Source organism: Bombus impatiens, unplaced genomic scaffold, assembly GCF_000188095.3.
Source record: "Bombus impatiens unplaced genomic scaffold, BIMP_2.2 scf_0418, whole genome shotgun sequence".
Classification (NCBI taxonomy): domain Eukaryota; kingdom Metazoa; phylum Arthropoda; class Insecta; order Hymenoptera; family Apidae; genus Bombus; species Bombus impatiens.
In genome coordinates, this window is record NT_176837.1 from 275696 (window position 1) to 293702 (window position 18007).

General features: G+C 35.0%; 1 protein-coding gene across 1 annotated transcript in view; it reads left to right on the top strand.

Moving 5' to 3' along the window:
* Positions 1 to 440: 440 nt before the first annotated feature.
* LOC100741673 (torso-like protein) overlaps positions 441 to 18007 on the top strand; it is a 34013-nt gene continuing 16446 nt past the window's right edge. The window contains exon 1 of the mRNA XM_033321319.1: positions 441 to 1235. The gene's annotated coding sequence lies outside the window, so the exon portion shown is untranslated. The remainder of the gene's footprint in view (positions 1236 to 18007) is intronic.

Here is an 18007-nt window from a genome sequence, read left to right on the forward strand (position 1 = left end):
CTCATTTTCCAACGAAATATTTTTTTTATCAGCTCTTTCATTTTCATGGTATTAAATCTTTTTTAGTCATTTGAAAGAATATTATGTACTATCAAATGATATCAAACTTTATATATTTGAACGCTGTACAAATAATTTCTATATTCAAAAATGGTCGTATTTTCTATTATGACTAGTTAAGAAATATGTGTCATTTTATGCAGCAAGTATAACATCCTCATCTTAATAAATGCTGTACTTTTAGAATTAATTCTTATCTTAAAATTGACGATTTACTTTTTTAACAAATCCACGATACAATGCTCTGCTATACGAAGTCCCTTCTAAGAGATGGCAGGGATAGCTATGGTCAGCTGGCAAGGCAGAATTCCGGCCAGTTAGCAAGGCACTTACTATACACAGGCGCGCGCGCGCATTCACCGGTGATCGTTCGCTCACAGCGAGTAGATACGAAATAGCGGCCGCAGTCGCGAAGGCTCGCTGCTCACGGTGAGATCGTGGTACGTCGGGATCGTCAACGGAGAACGGTGTCGATCGTGATCGATCGATCGATCGTTGTCGGTGGTGAACGCGGCGATTCCCAACGTGACAAGAAGAACGAACGGAAAGACACGCCACACGTGAGAATACATCGTTCAGGATCAGAACACGAAAAAGACAGATAGATAGACAGATAGATAGAGAGAAAGAGAGAAAGAGAGAGCGAGAGAGAGAGAGAGAGAGAGAGAGAGACTGGTGATCTCGTTTTTTATCGATCGATTGTCCTCAAAGATTCGCAACATCGATCGATGGTCGCATTCACGACGATCGATTCAACGCGCGGGAAATAAAAGACCGCGTAAACTGCCGGTACGATTCTGCGCAATGACAACGTCTTATCCGCGCACAAACTATTAATATTTCTAACAAATTGCATGTATGAATTTGAAGAAAGTAAGTGGTAATTGGTTTGAATTTAATTGGAGACTGAGTGACATTGAGTGATCAAGTTTGATCGTTGATGTAATATATTATCAAAGTAAGGTTAAGCGGATGTTTGTCACTTGGTACGAGATAGAATAACTCAAAGTGCACGAGGAGTGTGTCTGAAAGAACCACAGTGGTGATTTAGTAGTGAGAAACGACGAGTCTCGAAAGAAATGCTGATACGTTCTGTTGGTGGATCTACATAGTTGCGGCAAGATTGGAAGAGTAACTGGGAACAAAGAGAGATGGAGAATCCTTAAGAGATCCAGGTGAGCCTATCAATTGCTCGTTTTTAAGTCTATGCAGGTGTTGCAGTTTTATCGATTTGACGTCAATATTTTGTAAGGGGAAACTTGACTGCTCGGTCGAAGTAATCGAAGTAAGTCGATGCGCGATAATATCGACGGATAATGTCGAGACCAGGATCTCTTCTTGCATAATAATTTATCAATTACAATATATAATATGTATTAGTAGATTGACAGGTTAGAAATTATTGTAGACATCTTTTTTACAATCTGATCATTTTTCATCAAATGGAATAATGAATTTATAATTTGCCAATCTGACTTGTGAAATTTCGTTAGCTTTATTACCAAACAATGTTAATGTCATACAAGGATACTTATTAATAGTTGTAATTTGGAACTTCTTCTGGCTTCTTTCGTTAGTTTCGTAATGTTAGTAGAATTGTGCAAGATGGCCCTGATCATTATATAGGCTATAGAATAATATCATTCATGGAAATATTTTTTTTATGAGGCGGATTATTTCTTAACAGGTAGGTGGGAAATTTAATTAAAGCTCCTTTGCTTTATGAGAGTTCGTTGTTACCGTCACATAAATAGTTTGGTCATCAGATACCCAGTCGCCTCTGCGGCGCCATGAATGAGAATTTGAGGGTTTCGTATCTTTTTATTTCATACTCATGTCCTGATCCATCTTTCGTGCACCTTGTTGCTTTTAGCATCGGGGTAAGGTCGGCTCTTGAAACGTATCCAATGTTCGGTCGTTTTCATGAAAATTCAATTGAGCACGAGTATCTTATTCAAATAAGGAAATGAAAGAAAGAAGGGGGACGAAGAAAAATATTCTGTATATGTAATATTGAATATGCTCAGTCGTGAGAATCAATGGTTGAAAAAACACGTGCTGCTTACAATGCATGTTTTCAAACTCACTATGTATACAAAACGATATTTTATTTTGTTAGATATTCTGACGTATAGTTTTGAAAATGATCAAGATAAACAAAATTTATGATAATATCATTCCATATATCCTATGTAAAGTAAATCTGAATAGTTGAATGATGTTTTAAAGTTCTGATAGCATTTTCATATAATTATGTTTGTGATCCATACACATTTGCATACATATTTTAACTATCTTTCTAGAAATCTTTTATAGGTTTTTTTTATTGATTTCCTTGGTGTATTATTGATGGAACAATTTATGTTAATGAGGATATGATTTCTATTTAACGAAACAAAAACTTTATTATATATTTACATACATGTATAATTTAATTATTAGTTTAACCAAATTACGACACAGGCCAAGGTTAATTATTAACATTGCTTACGCATCAAATACAACTACGTACACATATGCCAACCAAAACTTTAGAATCAGTAAAGTATATAGTTCTCTATAATCAAATATATCATTGTTCTCCTGCCAACTTTTGTATTAATTCGTCAATTGCATCAAGTGCCAACTACTCTTATAAACCTGATGTCCTTCAATTAATTTAACTCTAGAAAATTATTTAAACCAACCTAAAGTCATCAAGTTTCTTCTAAAAAAATTACAACATCCCTTGTTGTAGCTGTAGTTAAAAATTTTCTAGTTATTAACTATCTACAAATATAGACATTACTCGTTATAAATACAATAACATAACATTAACCTATATTTAGACTCGCACGTATATCTATAATGATATAAAAATCACATTCAACGAACACCAAACGATTTCTTCATACGTTTCGAGCTCATGGAACCGATCTGTCAGCCACTTGGTAAAGTAGGTCTCCATTCAGGAAGTGAACTTACCGTCGAAATAAAGGTGCACATGTATACACGAGCTGCACGTGAGTCTACTGTTCGAACATTGCGTATCGACTTACCTAACGCGTTATTTAACCTCTCGCTACGCTAAACGTTGGATTACATTCCGCGGGACCATCGGATTGCATTCCGAAATTCTATCCGAATTGTTCGCGATGACCGATGCTCGAATGGCGAATCAATAGCTGCGGAATCGATTGCAAAAAGCTCGTCTATTAGGTTAGTTTTGATGCACCGTTAGCATTGACTAAAACCGTTAATCTGCGATGCGCGCGAACCTTGTCGTATTTAAAATAATAGCAGTAGCCTCGCTACGTTTCTTGGTTCACTTTCGCTTTTCTCACTCATCGTGTCGTCCTGCTAATGAAAAATGTCTTAAATTTGAAGAATGTACCAGATAACTGTTACCGATACTCGTGAATTTCTGCTCAATTTTACGTTCAAATTTTTCTTGAAATATCGCAAGACTTTTGTTTGTTGAAACAAGAATGAAATTCAGATACGCGCAAAAAGGGCTAATTCACAGGAACAATATAAGAAGGTGAGAACGTGGTAGTCGATTAGGGTTGGATGTTTCAATAATCGTTTCGTTATTACGTAGTACAGGGAAATTCTATTCATATAGAAATTTAATTTTTATTAATATATTACTGTTGCCAATAAATATGAATTATGTATAGTATTTGAAGGTTCTATGTGTATGTGTATGGCAGCGGAGAAAAAGCTTAAAGCTTAATATTATGGAAAGCTTGTTATAGAGAATTGTTTATCAATTTTACAATTTTTTCTTTTCTTTTGTATTTTTACATGTTCGAATTCAATCTCTTTCTGTTTTATCTGCAATAATTAGAAAATTCTGAAAATGATCTCGCGTTTAATAGAGACAGTACGTTTCGAGTACAGCCGTTTGTGAAATTGTATATTATTATTCGAAAGAATGAGCCTCCAAATATCTAGCAATAATTAGCTACTAAGCTGAAGACCTCAGAGCCCACTGAAAGTTGTATTGCGACAACGTAGCCTTGGACTCGTTGTACTTAGGGGATTAACGGACTCATTCTCTAGCTGATTTCTATGTTTTCGTGCAATTATAAAAGAATTTCGACGTTATGAATGACAACATTTAACTGTTAGAGATTTTTCTTTATAATAATATAATAATAATAATAATAATAATAATAATATAGTAATATATTATGCTACGTATATCAATGCTGCAAACTTCGCAACTTATTAATTAATAAAAATTATTAAATTATTTAAATGTAATGCTTATATATATGATTTTTGTCGAATAATGTTTCATATAGTAAGAACTCTCTCGTAGAATAGTGATTGCTAGAGTAATCATATCTGACAAGAATAATGTCTGGAAAGTTTGCAAGTAAGTCATTAATAATTTCGATTGCTTTCGATTTTCAAATAACAGTGGGGTACTTCGAACTCCGCTTGAGCACATGTGTTTAACACGTGCAAAAACAAGGCTTTTGATTTGAGCAGTAATATACAGATGTCTGGATTTACATGGAAGTTGCAAGGTAGATTAATAGCTCAACAGACTGTGCGAGTAAAATAGATCTTATGAAGAAAGGACAGGATGGGGATAAGCATTCCTTGGATGAAATTGAGCTTGAAATATAATGAAAAACGAGTGGAAATAAATCTTATGACTTATAGACAAATCTTACACTAATTTGCTCGCAAAATATATGATAATTTTAACATTGAACGTTCAAAGATTTTTACATTTATCAGATAACACATTTAACAGATTTTTACATCTATAATAATTTAAGTTGAATTTTTTTAAATATCAGTATCGAACATTGCTCGATATGCGAGAGAATTTTGGAATAAAGGTCAAAATTTTCGAAATCGTACAAGGATAACTCTGCTGTTATTCGATAGGTGAATCGGATATGTTGGTCAAGGTAAATGTCTGCAAATCTTTAACTTCTAACTAAAATAATATTCCAAAGACGTATTGTCTCTAGGTCATCGGATTTATAAATTAAATAATTTATAAATTTAAAGATACGGTATCTCCAGGTCATTGATAATGATGTAAATAAAATAATATAATATCTATTTATTTAATAATATAATATCTATTTTATTAAAATGAAAACAACTTCCCATTCGACGCTGAGAACTAAAATTCACGCGACAATTACGCAAATTCGTAACGCATCGAGCCAGAAGCAGTTGGTTTCGTAATCAATTATCACGATGAACTTTCATTGCCTTTATTATACTTTCACTGTGGCAGTACAGCTCGATTAGGGGGGCACGCGCGTCATAATAGAAATTATTCCCTGTGTAAGTTGCTTAATAGACAGGATACGTTTACGGCGAGGCAACGATTTCGTTGACGATGCTCGTTTGTGTATAAAACAGTATCTGCTGTTCGTACGTATGAGTGTCGTGATAGTATATCCACCGTGTATACTTGTAGAAGAAAAATTGAACTAGAACAATGAGTCAGGAGTCCGCGAAACCGTGTCAACGCGAATTAGTTACGCGAAATTGGCAAATGTGAATCTTCTCTTTTGCTAATTGCATTTTTTCGGAAGCTTCGGTCGCTAAATCGCATTAACCACTGTTCCAGCGATTGTGCAGAGATATTATGTCGTGTAGAGATGATGATGGTACTGTCGGTGAATAGTAGTGATAGTACATGTGACTAGCGCTACTAAATCTGTCACCTGATTCGATATTGAAATAATGATCCATTTGTAAATAAAAATGCCATAAGATAAAAGCGAAAGAAAATTCTGGTGTAACTCAAACTATGCGATCGTTGCTGGTTTAATATTGGCTAGTTGTCAATAGAGGAACATTAATTAAGATGAAGGATATGAAAATATTGACTATAGATTATAGATTCTAAAAATAAAGGAGAGAGATAAGGAGAACATAAAAGAACAATTTTCGATTTCAAGCTAATAGCAATATTTCACCATATGAAATTATATGTACTTTATTATCAATTTAAATGATTTGTACATTACAAGAGATAAAAATTATTGTCATTAACCAAGAATAGAACACGAATCCTGTTAGCGTTGATTTATATTTTTAGAATATTGCCGCTAACTTATAAATTAAAATAAAATATGTGTATAGGTTTCGAGCATTTCTACCAATTTAACGCATTGCATAAATCAACCAGCAATCACTCTAAATCTCTAGCATTTGCGTCACGTGTGCAGATAATAACACGTGTCTACCAAGAAAACCATAACGAAATTGAAAAGAATCGTGCAACTGTTCAACCTTATTTTAATTCTCTCCTAAAACAAAGTAACCTACAGTTTACTATGAATCAACCAGAGTATATAGTGTACATGTATAACGAACCAACACTGACCGTCGAGCGTGAGTTCATTAGGATCGACGCGTTATCCCAATCGATTCGTAGATCCGGCGATATGGAACAGCCGCAGGTGCAACAGAAACTATCAAAGAAAGAACGAGCTGTAAGGCTATAGAAAACTCGGACCACACGGTGTTCTCATTGCATTTATCACTGGCATCGCGACGCACTTTCACGCACATTCGTGTACCATACACTACCACATTCTTGCTATTGTACAATACAATGCTGTGTGATACTCCTTATCGTCTATCAAACATTTTTTTGTTTCGACGAACGAATAATAAGATACTCGATGCTACCTTAAGTCTCTCGTTCCTTTTTCTCTTATATTATATTATCCTGTTACATATTATTTTCAGTATTATCTATTGTTACTTATTCTAACAATAAAAAGTTTTTAGTTGAAGAACTATTGTTAATTTCCTCGTAGAACATTGAAGTGATTAGTATTTCCTACGATGTTTTTATTCTTCCAACAGCAACAGTTTTTTTAGGGACCGTGTCAAATAACTGTTAAATAAACTTTATTTACGATAAACTCCCTTTCTTCTCGCATCTCATTCCAAATCCCATTCCAAACCCATGTGCATGAAAATGCACGCGATAAAAATCCAATACTTAATTTAGAATATTGCGTTAGAATACCTGTTCTACGACTAATTTCTATTTCTAAAAAAAGTATTTCTAAAAAGATTTACAAACTGGAAGAAGCTACGAATAGCTGATATACCGTAAAGAGAATACCTAAAGATTCGTTTAAGATTACTATCATAGACATTTGCATGATAATGTATTCGTAGTATACACGCAAGTATCAATACATGCGGATGTGTAAGCTCGCGACAGATTAAAAGGAAAAGCGAGACAGAACGATTTATAACACGTGGTACGATTGCGGGTGACCGTCCTTATACCAGTTACCCAGATTTTCAACCAGGAACAAGCGGTCTCGGAGTAGTACCGGCGAGCACGACAGGATTTTGCAAGAAAAATACCAGGAGCTTGTACTTTCAAGTCGTGTTAGCCAGGTAAATCGACGACCTTACGCGCGTCATTGGCCGCGATCGATCGGTTCGTTCGTTATCCGTGAAATATTGATACGGTTATCTGTATCAACATATCGTGAAACCGTATAAATAGAAACTGATTGGATCGCATCAATAAAATCGATTGTTACGTTGCTGTATAGAATAATTGATGAGGCAACAGCGCGATTTAACAAGATGAGTGAATGTTCGTTAGGGTGGTTTGATAATGTTCATACTTTTGTGGCGTTAATGGTTTGTACTGATTGGATGTTAATTGATACGAGGCGCTTGTATGAATTACAATAGGCATTGATTCATTAATACTAATTGCTGTGTATTCGACGTTAATTGGTTCTGATTGCTGATAACACGCGATAGACTATGATGTAAAGGAACGTGACAATTTGATACTGCGACTCGTAGATTGCAGTCTTCGTACGAGAGTAATAGAATTTGGAAGAAAATTGTTGTTCTTGTGATTTTTGGTCAAATTAAAAAGGATTCTCATGGTTGGAGGAGTTAGAAAATGTCGGAAGCATTATTTGATCCTGTTTTATGATCATTGTCATTTTTGCTCGTAAATGCGATCGATAAAAGAGTATCGTGTTTAAACACTGTTATTTGCATATCTGAAATAACAATGTTTCCAAGTTATGTAATTTTCATGGGAAAGAATTTAATCGATTGAATTATTGGAAATCTTTGCGCTGGAGAGAATGATTGCTAAATCGTTCACTCGTTCATCCAAATAATTAAAAAGCGTAAAAAGAGTTAACAAATCTTTTGTAATACAGCGTGGCTATAAAATGAGAAAATGTTGCTCGAATGAACATAGAAACAAGATAAGAGACAATTTAGATGAATAAAGCGTGGCAGATATTATTCATAAATAATCGTGAGACGTATAATATAAATTGTTTTGAAGAAATAAAGAAGAATTATGCGTGTACAGGAATTTAGTTGATAACATTTTTCGCGGTTCGAGGATTTCCGCTCTGCTTCGTCAGCTGTTACGTGGTAACAAATCAAGTATAAACCGCGAAATTGTTGCTCAACGCTAAAATGACTCGAGGTTAATGTCTCAAAGCCATTCACACCACTCGCAGAGCTCAAGAAAGCATTGTAATCATTATTTCCTCCGCGCTCGACGATTACCCAGTATTCTCTAGTGAAGTAACAATGCAACGCGTATCTTTTGGCAAACTCGTTAGACTCGTTGAATGTGCCAATCGCGAGTTACATTCACGTTATTCTCCAAAATTATCTCCTCTCTTTCCCACCATTTTCCTCTGTTTTTATTTCCTGCCTTTTATCCTTTTGCATTCGAAGTTCATTGAGAAGAGTATAGCTGTAATTTATTTAAAAAATGATTTGATCGAACCAACCTTCTAATATCTTAAAACAATTCTTTATTTTTTCACAATCCTGTCTGTGATAATACGTTTCTATAATACATAACGCAACATTTGTTCTCATTTGCCTGTTTTCGCAATGGTGATAATATATACTCGTACAATATACATAATACATACATATAAGAAAAGCGTTGCAACAAGTCTTGTGAAAATTAGCTGCAACCTCTGTTATTGAATCGAAGGTATAAATATGCTCTCCTTTCAATCGCTTTAAAAAGCTATCAATCGATATTAGTGTTACGTGGACTTGCTTCTGTAATAATTCCCCGAGAGAATTCAATATCATAACGTAATAGGGAGTTACATATTCCAATTTTTCCAATTCTCGAATTTTCAAATTTCTCAATTTTCAAGCTCTTAAATCTTCAAATTCTCAATTTTCCAAATTTCGTTTCGTCTTGCGTTTACTTGCTTTTATCCGTTACTTTACTTATGGTCGTCGAAGGATCAATCAGATGCTGAGCATAAGATTACCAAAACCATTCAAACATCAATAATCGATATCGTCCGGATTGCATCAGCAGGATCGCAACGAACCTTAATAATCCTCGCGTTTACACAATGTTCCTTGAACAACGCTGAAGTAACCGCTCGGAAGACTAACGACCGCCTGCAAGATCATACGAAAGCGGTTTCCTCCGAAACGTTGGGCTCTGAAAGTCTGTATTCAGCCGTTGCAAAATCGCTCGTGTATTCCCGATGGAAACGTGACCACTGACGCGATTGGCTTCTCATGCGGCACTAGATCTTCGCTTCTTCCAGCGCTGTTCCTTTGGAAGAGATCCATGGCGCAAGATGATCGTAAGCGTCGTCATGCAAATGTCACGGGATGTGTTGTCGAGTGGACAGAAGAGAATTGCACGTGCAACCTTGCACGAACAATTTTCTTCTTTTTATCCTTTTTCCGAATAATAACCACGATCGAACACAATGACATTGTAGAATAGCCGTAAACGGTCGAAATTACACGAAAGACTGTAAAGGAAATTGACGACGAGGAGATGCGCGTTAAAAGTTTGCCCAAGGTTGACGAGAACTACCTTTTTTATTGAAATATTTTAGCAGGTATAAATAGCGATGCCTCATTTTGCCATTCAAATTCTTACTTACTAATGCGTTCTTTATCTTCTTTTTTTCACTCGTGAAAAATGTCGACGATTACTGCTTTTTTGCTTTTGTAGAAAGATTGGCAAATCGAGACGTCTATTTTAATATTTAAATTTTTCGAATTTATTGCTTTAAAAATATTAACCTTTTCTTAATGTCACTAATCTTGATACGTGCCAGGCTGCTTTCTGAATTCTTCTCTTATTTACTCTTGTGAAAAATAGCGAAGAAATTTCGTTGATCTTTCCTAAGCAATCGCGTTAATACGATATGAACTAAGGGTCTGCAGATGGAAGAGGAGATTGCTTTTTCTTCGTTGGGAGATTCGAAACGGTGGAGTACGCTAGAGTGTATGGATGCATGCAAGTATTCGCGGGAACGAGGTGCTCTTATACTCCACGGTTCTAAAGATACGCTTAAAATGTCTCCGTAAATGCCAGGTTGGTTCCCGAAGATGTAAAAGGTATACGAATATTCTTCTTTCGCCTGTCGTTCAGTAACGACAATGCAAAGAATAATAAGCGAGACTGCACCGTCAACCTGCAAAAATCTCGTCTTGCTTCGACTTTCGAGATAAGAGCGAGGAAGATGATTTACAAATTAAGGACACAGTTCAAGACGTAGAAAACACGTCAAAAAGCATTAATATGCAAATAAAATATAAAATTCATTAAAACTGACGTTTCAAAAAATACATACGATGACTACAAGAAGCCACATCTCCTTATATTTGCTATAGCATCTACGTATTAATTAAATCAAATACGAATATATTAAATCTCCTGCTATTTAATAGTATAATTTCGTATGATTGTAAAAACTTGATGCTATGAAAATGAAATTTCAATGATAAAAAAGGTCTTCGTTGAAAAATAGGTGTTTATGGCGATACTTTCCGTAGCCGGTGTAATTGCAGTGAAGTAGAAGGAAATTTCGTCGCATATCCGAAATCTCGAGCTGTTTAACAATGGCGATATGCGGTTCGATGGTACAACGAGGGATATCGCGTAAAGTCGCTGACGGATATCATGGATACCATGGACTCGTTATCAATCAGTTGTATAAACGGTGGCATGTTCAATATTGACGTATGTGTAATTCCTGCGAGCGTGGCGCGTCGTAAACACAAATTGTTAGGATGCTAGCTAATGGATCATGGCTCGTTGGCGACGGATGACACCGGATTCACAGTATTGATTGTCGTGATACGACAACATGGAGGTGCGAAGTCGTTTATCATGGAATATTTAACGAATAATTTAATTGTAAAATAACGATATTGCTGCAAAGTGTATGTTTGTTTATTCGAGGACATATCATTGATAAACGTACGTTTTATTACAGAATTCTATGTGAAAGCGAGACTCGCGTATACGAATGAAAACAGATCGGAAAAACAGGAATATTCGTGTCGCTGAAAATATCATGAAACGTTCGAAAAAGATGTTTTCAATCGCGTTCTTTTTGAATTCTCCTTTAAATACACCGATCGTGTTCCAGAATTTCTCGATTAAATTTCAATAAATATAGAATCATAGTTATAGCATAGATATAAATATAGATTGTTTTAAATTTTAGAAAAGAAGTTGCAAGAAAAATGTGGAATACGAAAGAAGCAAGGCTTTCAAAATAACTTACGTTTTATACAATTTCTTACTTCTATTCGTAAAAGAATTAACAAAGCTTTGAAAAGCTTTGCAACTCCGTGTGAATATAATCGACTTGATCGTACATTAATATTTAATGTTCGTTAAGGATTCCAATCGACGTGTGTCTAATAGAGATTTTCGAAACGTCTACGAACGAGGTTACGAAGGTTCAGATGCAAGTGTCGCAAGTCACAAACATGAGTAATTTAATAAGTGAACTGCTCCAGTTATCATTATAATAGCGAGCGATTAACGTGGTCATGTTGCTGAGCTCGAAACACAGGCCGCTGTTTGCAGACTGATTTCCTGGCTGTAAAATATCCATAATTTGTCTTGTCGCCAGATAAAAGGAACATTTGCTTTTCGAGACCGCGTTTGTCTCGCAATTAATTTACATACATATGGTACGTCGGTCGAGTGAATGACCTCGACCGCGTTATCCACCAAATTCTCTTATTCGGCTCCCAATTGAAAATGTTGCGTAAATATCGAGGTCTTATTAATGTTGAACGAACTAATAATAGAATGCTTGATTAGTACATTTGTTATTTAACGTATCGAGGTTGGATAAAAAGTAGAGAGTGGAAACGATGTCACGATATCTACAATTAACATACTTCGTGGATCACCGATGACCCATGGTTATCGGTTGCGAAACTTTCATTAGATAACAACAAATATTTTCTTGCCAACTGTTTGATTACTATAGTTTAGTGCAATTAGATTTTCTTTTACACTTGACAAGCACACTTTGCTATCGAAAAATAAGCAATTCAGGTTATTTTGTTCGGAGATAACGCGAACATAAACTTTAGGTGAATACTAAGATTCTAATATAAGTTTTCCTTATCTGTATCTTTCAAAGATGTGGAGATCTCAATTGTTTTCCATATAAAGGATATTTAAAAAGTTATGCAATAATAAAATTGATCGAGCTATTAGCAATTATTATTATTAGCAATTTGTGTCAAGGATAAGTTGTGCAATTTTCACGATTATTTAAGGTCGAAGGTCGTAATTCATTTACGGAGATATAATTTGCAGATATAATTATTATAGCAAACAAATGTACGCTTTGTGATAAAAAGTACGAGTTGCTGACACAAAGTGCTGCACGCAAATGACTTCGTTTTAGATATATACGTGTTCCCCCTTTACGGCGTCATATTTCACGTGGCTTCGTGCTGTGATTTTTCCATGGTCTCTTTGCGTATGTTTTGTAACAAAAAGGGAAACATCATATTCTATCAGCCTGGATTCGAGAAACCAATTTAAATGTTCCTATCACGTGAAACTGTGTACAAATGATAAAAAAAGTAATTCATTGATTGGTTCTATTTCTGATATATTTTTCCGTATTTCTTCCTTAGTTCGATATTTGTTACTGCGATTATTTAACGTGTTGTCAATTTATTCTTAATAATGTATCAAAATAGATATTGCAATATTTAATTCTTTATTTTTAGAAAAGTAGGAGGTAGAAATTTCCTTCCGTATTAACGTAAGAAACTAGTTTCAAGTATATACTTAAATTTAGAATTTATCAGTTCTTAATAAAGCAATAAATTCGAGAAACGCAGCCGTAATATTATACGTTGCAGATTCTGCGACATGTTATCGGAAATTTTAGTCAACGATGCTTCTTGAGTTCATTCGTCAGAGATCATAGAGCTTAAGCGATTAAAAGGATGACGTGTATCGCATATACAATTATATATCATTAAATATGCATATTATTATGCATTGGAAATCGTATGCGCATATAACCTTTAACTTCCTTTCTTTCTGTTTCACATTTGACATTTGAGTATTAATTTTATAACATAATTAGTTATTAACTAATATTAAAACATGCAACCATAGTAATTTTAATGAACTTAAATTCTCAGCAATCTTTGATTTAACATCTCAAACGCTTTTCTCTCTATTTACTGGATCAATGACTCAGTTCCTTGCAATTAGATAATAGACGTTTATGCATTTATGCAAAACTTATAAGCGAAAATAATAGGCAAAAATAAGCAGAATATCGAATGTTTAATAATTATTACGATGTTCAGTGAATTGAAACAAAAGTTTTCAAGTTTACTATAAAATTGATCGTACAATGGTTTAACAGAACTCAGTATCTCCATAAAATTATACTATCTTGAATAAAAGTTCTATGAAACTGCATAATATGCCTTGACTTCAAAGAAAAGATACAAATAAAATTAATACGTTTACCGTCCTATTATCAGCGTAAAGAGATATTACATTTCTTCGTATTCGTAAAAACATAAAATCGCATAAACACACACACACATACACACACAGTTTATTTGTAATATATCTATACTTATTATATAACCATGACATAACAATATACAATCAACCTTTTGACTCTAATAAAAAAAAAAACTGGAATGATAGAAAGATAAATTCAAGCGAACAATTAGGGACGACACCACAGGATCGTTTGTTCGATGGAATTAGTGCAACAAGTGTGCAGTGGCAACAAGTGTGGCGGTGATTGGAACGGCAACGTCGGCGGCTCGCGTTATCTTTGGCTGTCTTGCAACAAGTATTCAGTCAGTGACCCATAACAATTAGTTTCATGGTGGAAGGGATAGTCTCTACGATGTAGAGGGGAATGTCGATTAACGGAAGTGGAATAAACTTGGGTGATCCGGTAGGGTAAGTCCAGCTGGACTTCTTGACCCTCGTATAATTCGCACACCAACGATGGACATCGAGCCTCTCGCTTTGATTACGTTTGTATTTAAGAAGTTTATTGCAGAAAGAGATCTCGTTTTCTCATTTCAATGGATCTCGACTTTTTTCAACAAAATATTTATCATATTACACAATCGTTACTGGTGTTATTCATAATTATATCACGGAAGAACTGTATTCGATCGAAACGTTCTCCAACATTGTTAATAGTTTACGATTGACATTAATTATTAAGGAAAGAAGGTTCTGCGCGTTAGCGAGTAAATGTCAAGTAAAAACGATCGAATGTAATACAATAACACGGTAACACGAGAGAAACAAGGCAAAAGTGCAATCATATAAAGATTGAGTAGATATTGTAACATCCCAGGAACCATCAGCGTAACGACATAATAATAGAACGATATTATATTCAACAACATAATGATGCCAACATAACGATATACAAGAATAATACTGCAATATAACAGCATCCATATTAATAAACTCTACCAATGTAATGCAACGATCAGTAAAAAGTATCATTCTCATGTACAACACGATCGATACATGTAACGATACATTTAACTCGTACGCACAAATCCTACCAACGACACGACAAAATTGTATCCCAGGCACGGACGCAATTTATTGAATCATCCATCAAACGAATTACCCAGCCGTTGTCAGAGACAGAATACAAGTAAGATCCCTATGCACTTGTGCATTGAAATCATGAATTTGTAATACGACATTCGCAAAAGTTTTCACACAGAGTTCGTTCGTACATGCGTGCATGAAAAAGATCGATCGAACGATCGACAAATAGAAGTAGATCGGTAACGGTGTATGTAAAAATTTATGCAGTTCTTTCATAGGTTTTGTCACGTTGCACAATGGTTAATGAATGAAATTTAGTAGCTCAATGGTCTAGAAAGGATGATTTATTGGTTTATAGACTCCATAGATCTATTTTCCAATGAATTTAAGTGGCTCAACTGGCGATATAGTTCTAAAATTGTTAAAGGAGCTTCAAATTTATTTGATTAGATATTGCCGCTACGTTTTTACACTAAATATTGTTAGTTTTAGAAAATTATTATTTTTTTTTTTTTTGTTACTAACATTTATTATAAACTTATCGTGATTATTGTACATAAATATAGACTAAAATGATTAATTTTCTATTCTTATTCATTTTTGATATATCAAAATTTATTAGTAGAAAAATTCTGAATTATTTCAGTTAAGTAATGATACGAATTACTTAATGCTGCGCGCCATCTATCTACAGTAGCAGACAAAAATTGAAGACAACAATTTTTGAATATTGTCGTTATATTATCGGTACTAAATAATCAACAACTTGAAGTTATCCAATATTCAGCCAGAAACTGTGAATTGTTTACGCCGAACAACAAGACTGTAGAGAACAAGTGCAACAGTATAACTGGACAGTACAAGATTTAGGAAAAGTATTATTTTCCGATGAATCGAAGTTTAATAGCGTATAATAGGATGAAATTCGATAACGAACAATTGCTTATTTGCTCAGTTATTATCTACAACGTATTGGTTATTTATCGATTGTTTATTATCTATAATATAGCGCGATAATCTACCAGGAAGGTAGTCGTCTTAAATCCATGTCCGGTACTGTAGGTAAACAAGGCTCTTTAATGTCCCAATGCAGGTAGTTGAAAAGGACAGAGCCCTCAGATCTGTATGCGGAATAGACAATTAAACCACGTTATACCTGGCAAGAATCGTCAATAGCGTGTCCTATTAGCGTACATCGCATTTGGCGCAGTGGTGGCAGGTGGCCATAAACACCTATTTTTCATCGCAGTGGCAAGTTTAAGTAATAATACGAGAAATTAAATTTTTAACGAATATCGAGTGCGATCGATCGATGATCAGGTAAATTCGATACACTTGAAATACACGTGCAGCCGGCACGCGTCGCTGAGTAATGGCGCGAACGCGTGCGCAATCATTTATGCATTTCAGGCGTATTAGTAACGTTAAGTGCGTTACCGTTAACCAATGAAACAGTCACCGAGGAAGAAAATTGATCGCGACCAGGTTGGACGGGACCGCGGATTCTATTTACGAATTGCGTGTCTCCCTTTCTAAATCCGTCATACGATAGCAATGCTGGGAATGAAGGGAACACGTCATTTTCATCTGCACCCGTGTTACCGAGGGACGAGATTGATGTGTTCGCCGAAGTGAAAGACAAGGGGCATTGTTGTAAGATGGATCAAAGTATCTTTACAGAGAATGAAGGATTAGATGATACGAGTCGAAGTATGTCTCAGGTCCGATACATGGAATGTATACGTCGAATCCAGGCTAATGCGGGATATTTATTCAAATTTATATTTTTATTAACGTCATTAAAAATATAGAGTTTAGACGAAAAGCTTCTACTTGTGAAAGTTTTGCCTGTTTGACGTTATAGAAAATGCTCTATTTTGCTTGTCGTGTGCATTTCGTGTACTTGTGTATCTTGAAAATTTCTCATAAATATCATGCTTTATGGGAGATGCCATGATCTTTTGTTACGTGCGTTCCATGTATTTCTACGACATCGAATTTCAATATCGTAGAAAGTACATTTTTGATAGCAGTTACTGATTTGATAAAAAGCAGTAAGGAAAAAGCTGGAAATTCCCTGTATAACTATGCGTTTTTACGAGTCTGGCAAGTGACAAACTTGACTGTAAAGAATTCCTGGTACGCTGCTTGGAATTCGTGAGACATAACCGAGTTCTCATAATAGAGTTCTTGTAGGTTTGATATATCGTACAGGGTGGACCACACAGGGAAGAGTTATAACCTGATATAATTCTGAGAACTTTTGGTGATCCCATGAAATCTTCGATTATTCATGCTTTAACACTATGAGTCACATCGAAGTTAGTGTTCGAAGAATAGGAAGTCATTTGTATGAGATGCAGTTATGTATGTTTGAAGTTATCTACCTCTGCGTGTTTGAAGTTTTCAGGGTTGTCTGTGCCAGAAACCATGAGTTCAATAGCTTTGACTCCACGAACTTACGGCTATTTATAACAAATTTAATCATAAAGATTAGTCACAAGAATCTCGTCTATTGTTTAGTTTCTTAGTGTCTTCATTATAATTTGCTTCTGAAGAAATATCGTAGATGATTATTCTTTAATCTGACAACTAAGAATTAACGATTCTAACGAATGAATAATTTAATACCAACATGAAGTTACCAGTAATAAGATAGAATAACATAGATAGACAGAGTAAAAACGAGTTCTAAAAAAATTCGAACAATTTCTGAGTTACACGTTAGATCGATTTAAGGTATAAAAAAAGGTGACCTGGAAAATTATTTCAAGTCGTGATAATTCACTTTCAGTGCATTATCATCAATCGCTTCATTTCCCCAAAGTAGGCAAAAGTTTCGGATCGAACCTGTTAGATGAAATCCAGTTTCAACGACCTGTTCTCGTTTCTTTCATTCAGACGTACCATTTTAGGAGTAGACATTGAGAACCGTATTGGACACGAAGTTGATAGACCAGCAAATAACAGTCACGTCGTTTAAAGTGCACGTGCATCGTGATTCACGAGCGCTATAATTGTGACAATCATTTATTATACTTCTCTCTTTCCCTTTCTCTAAACTCTTTGTCTTTTAGAGAACGCAAGTCGCGTTTA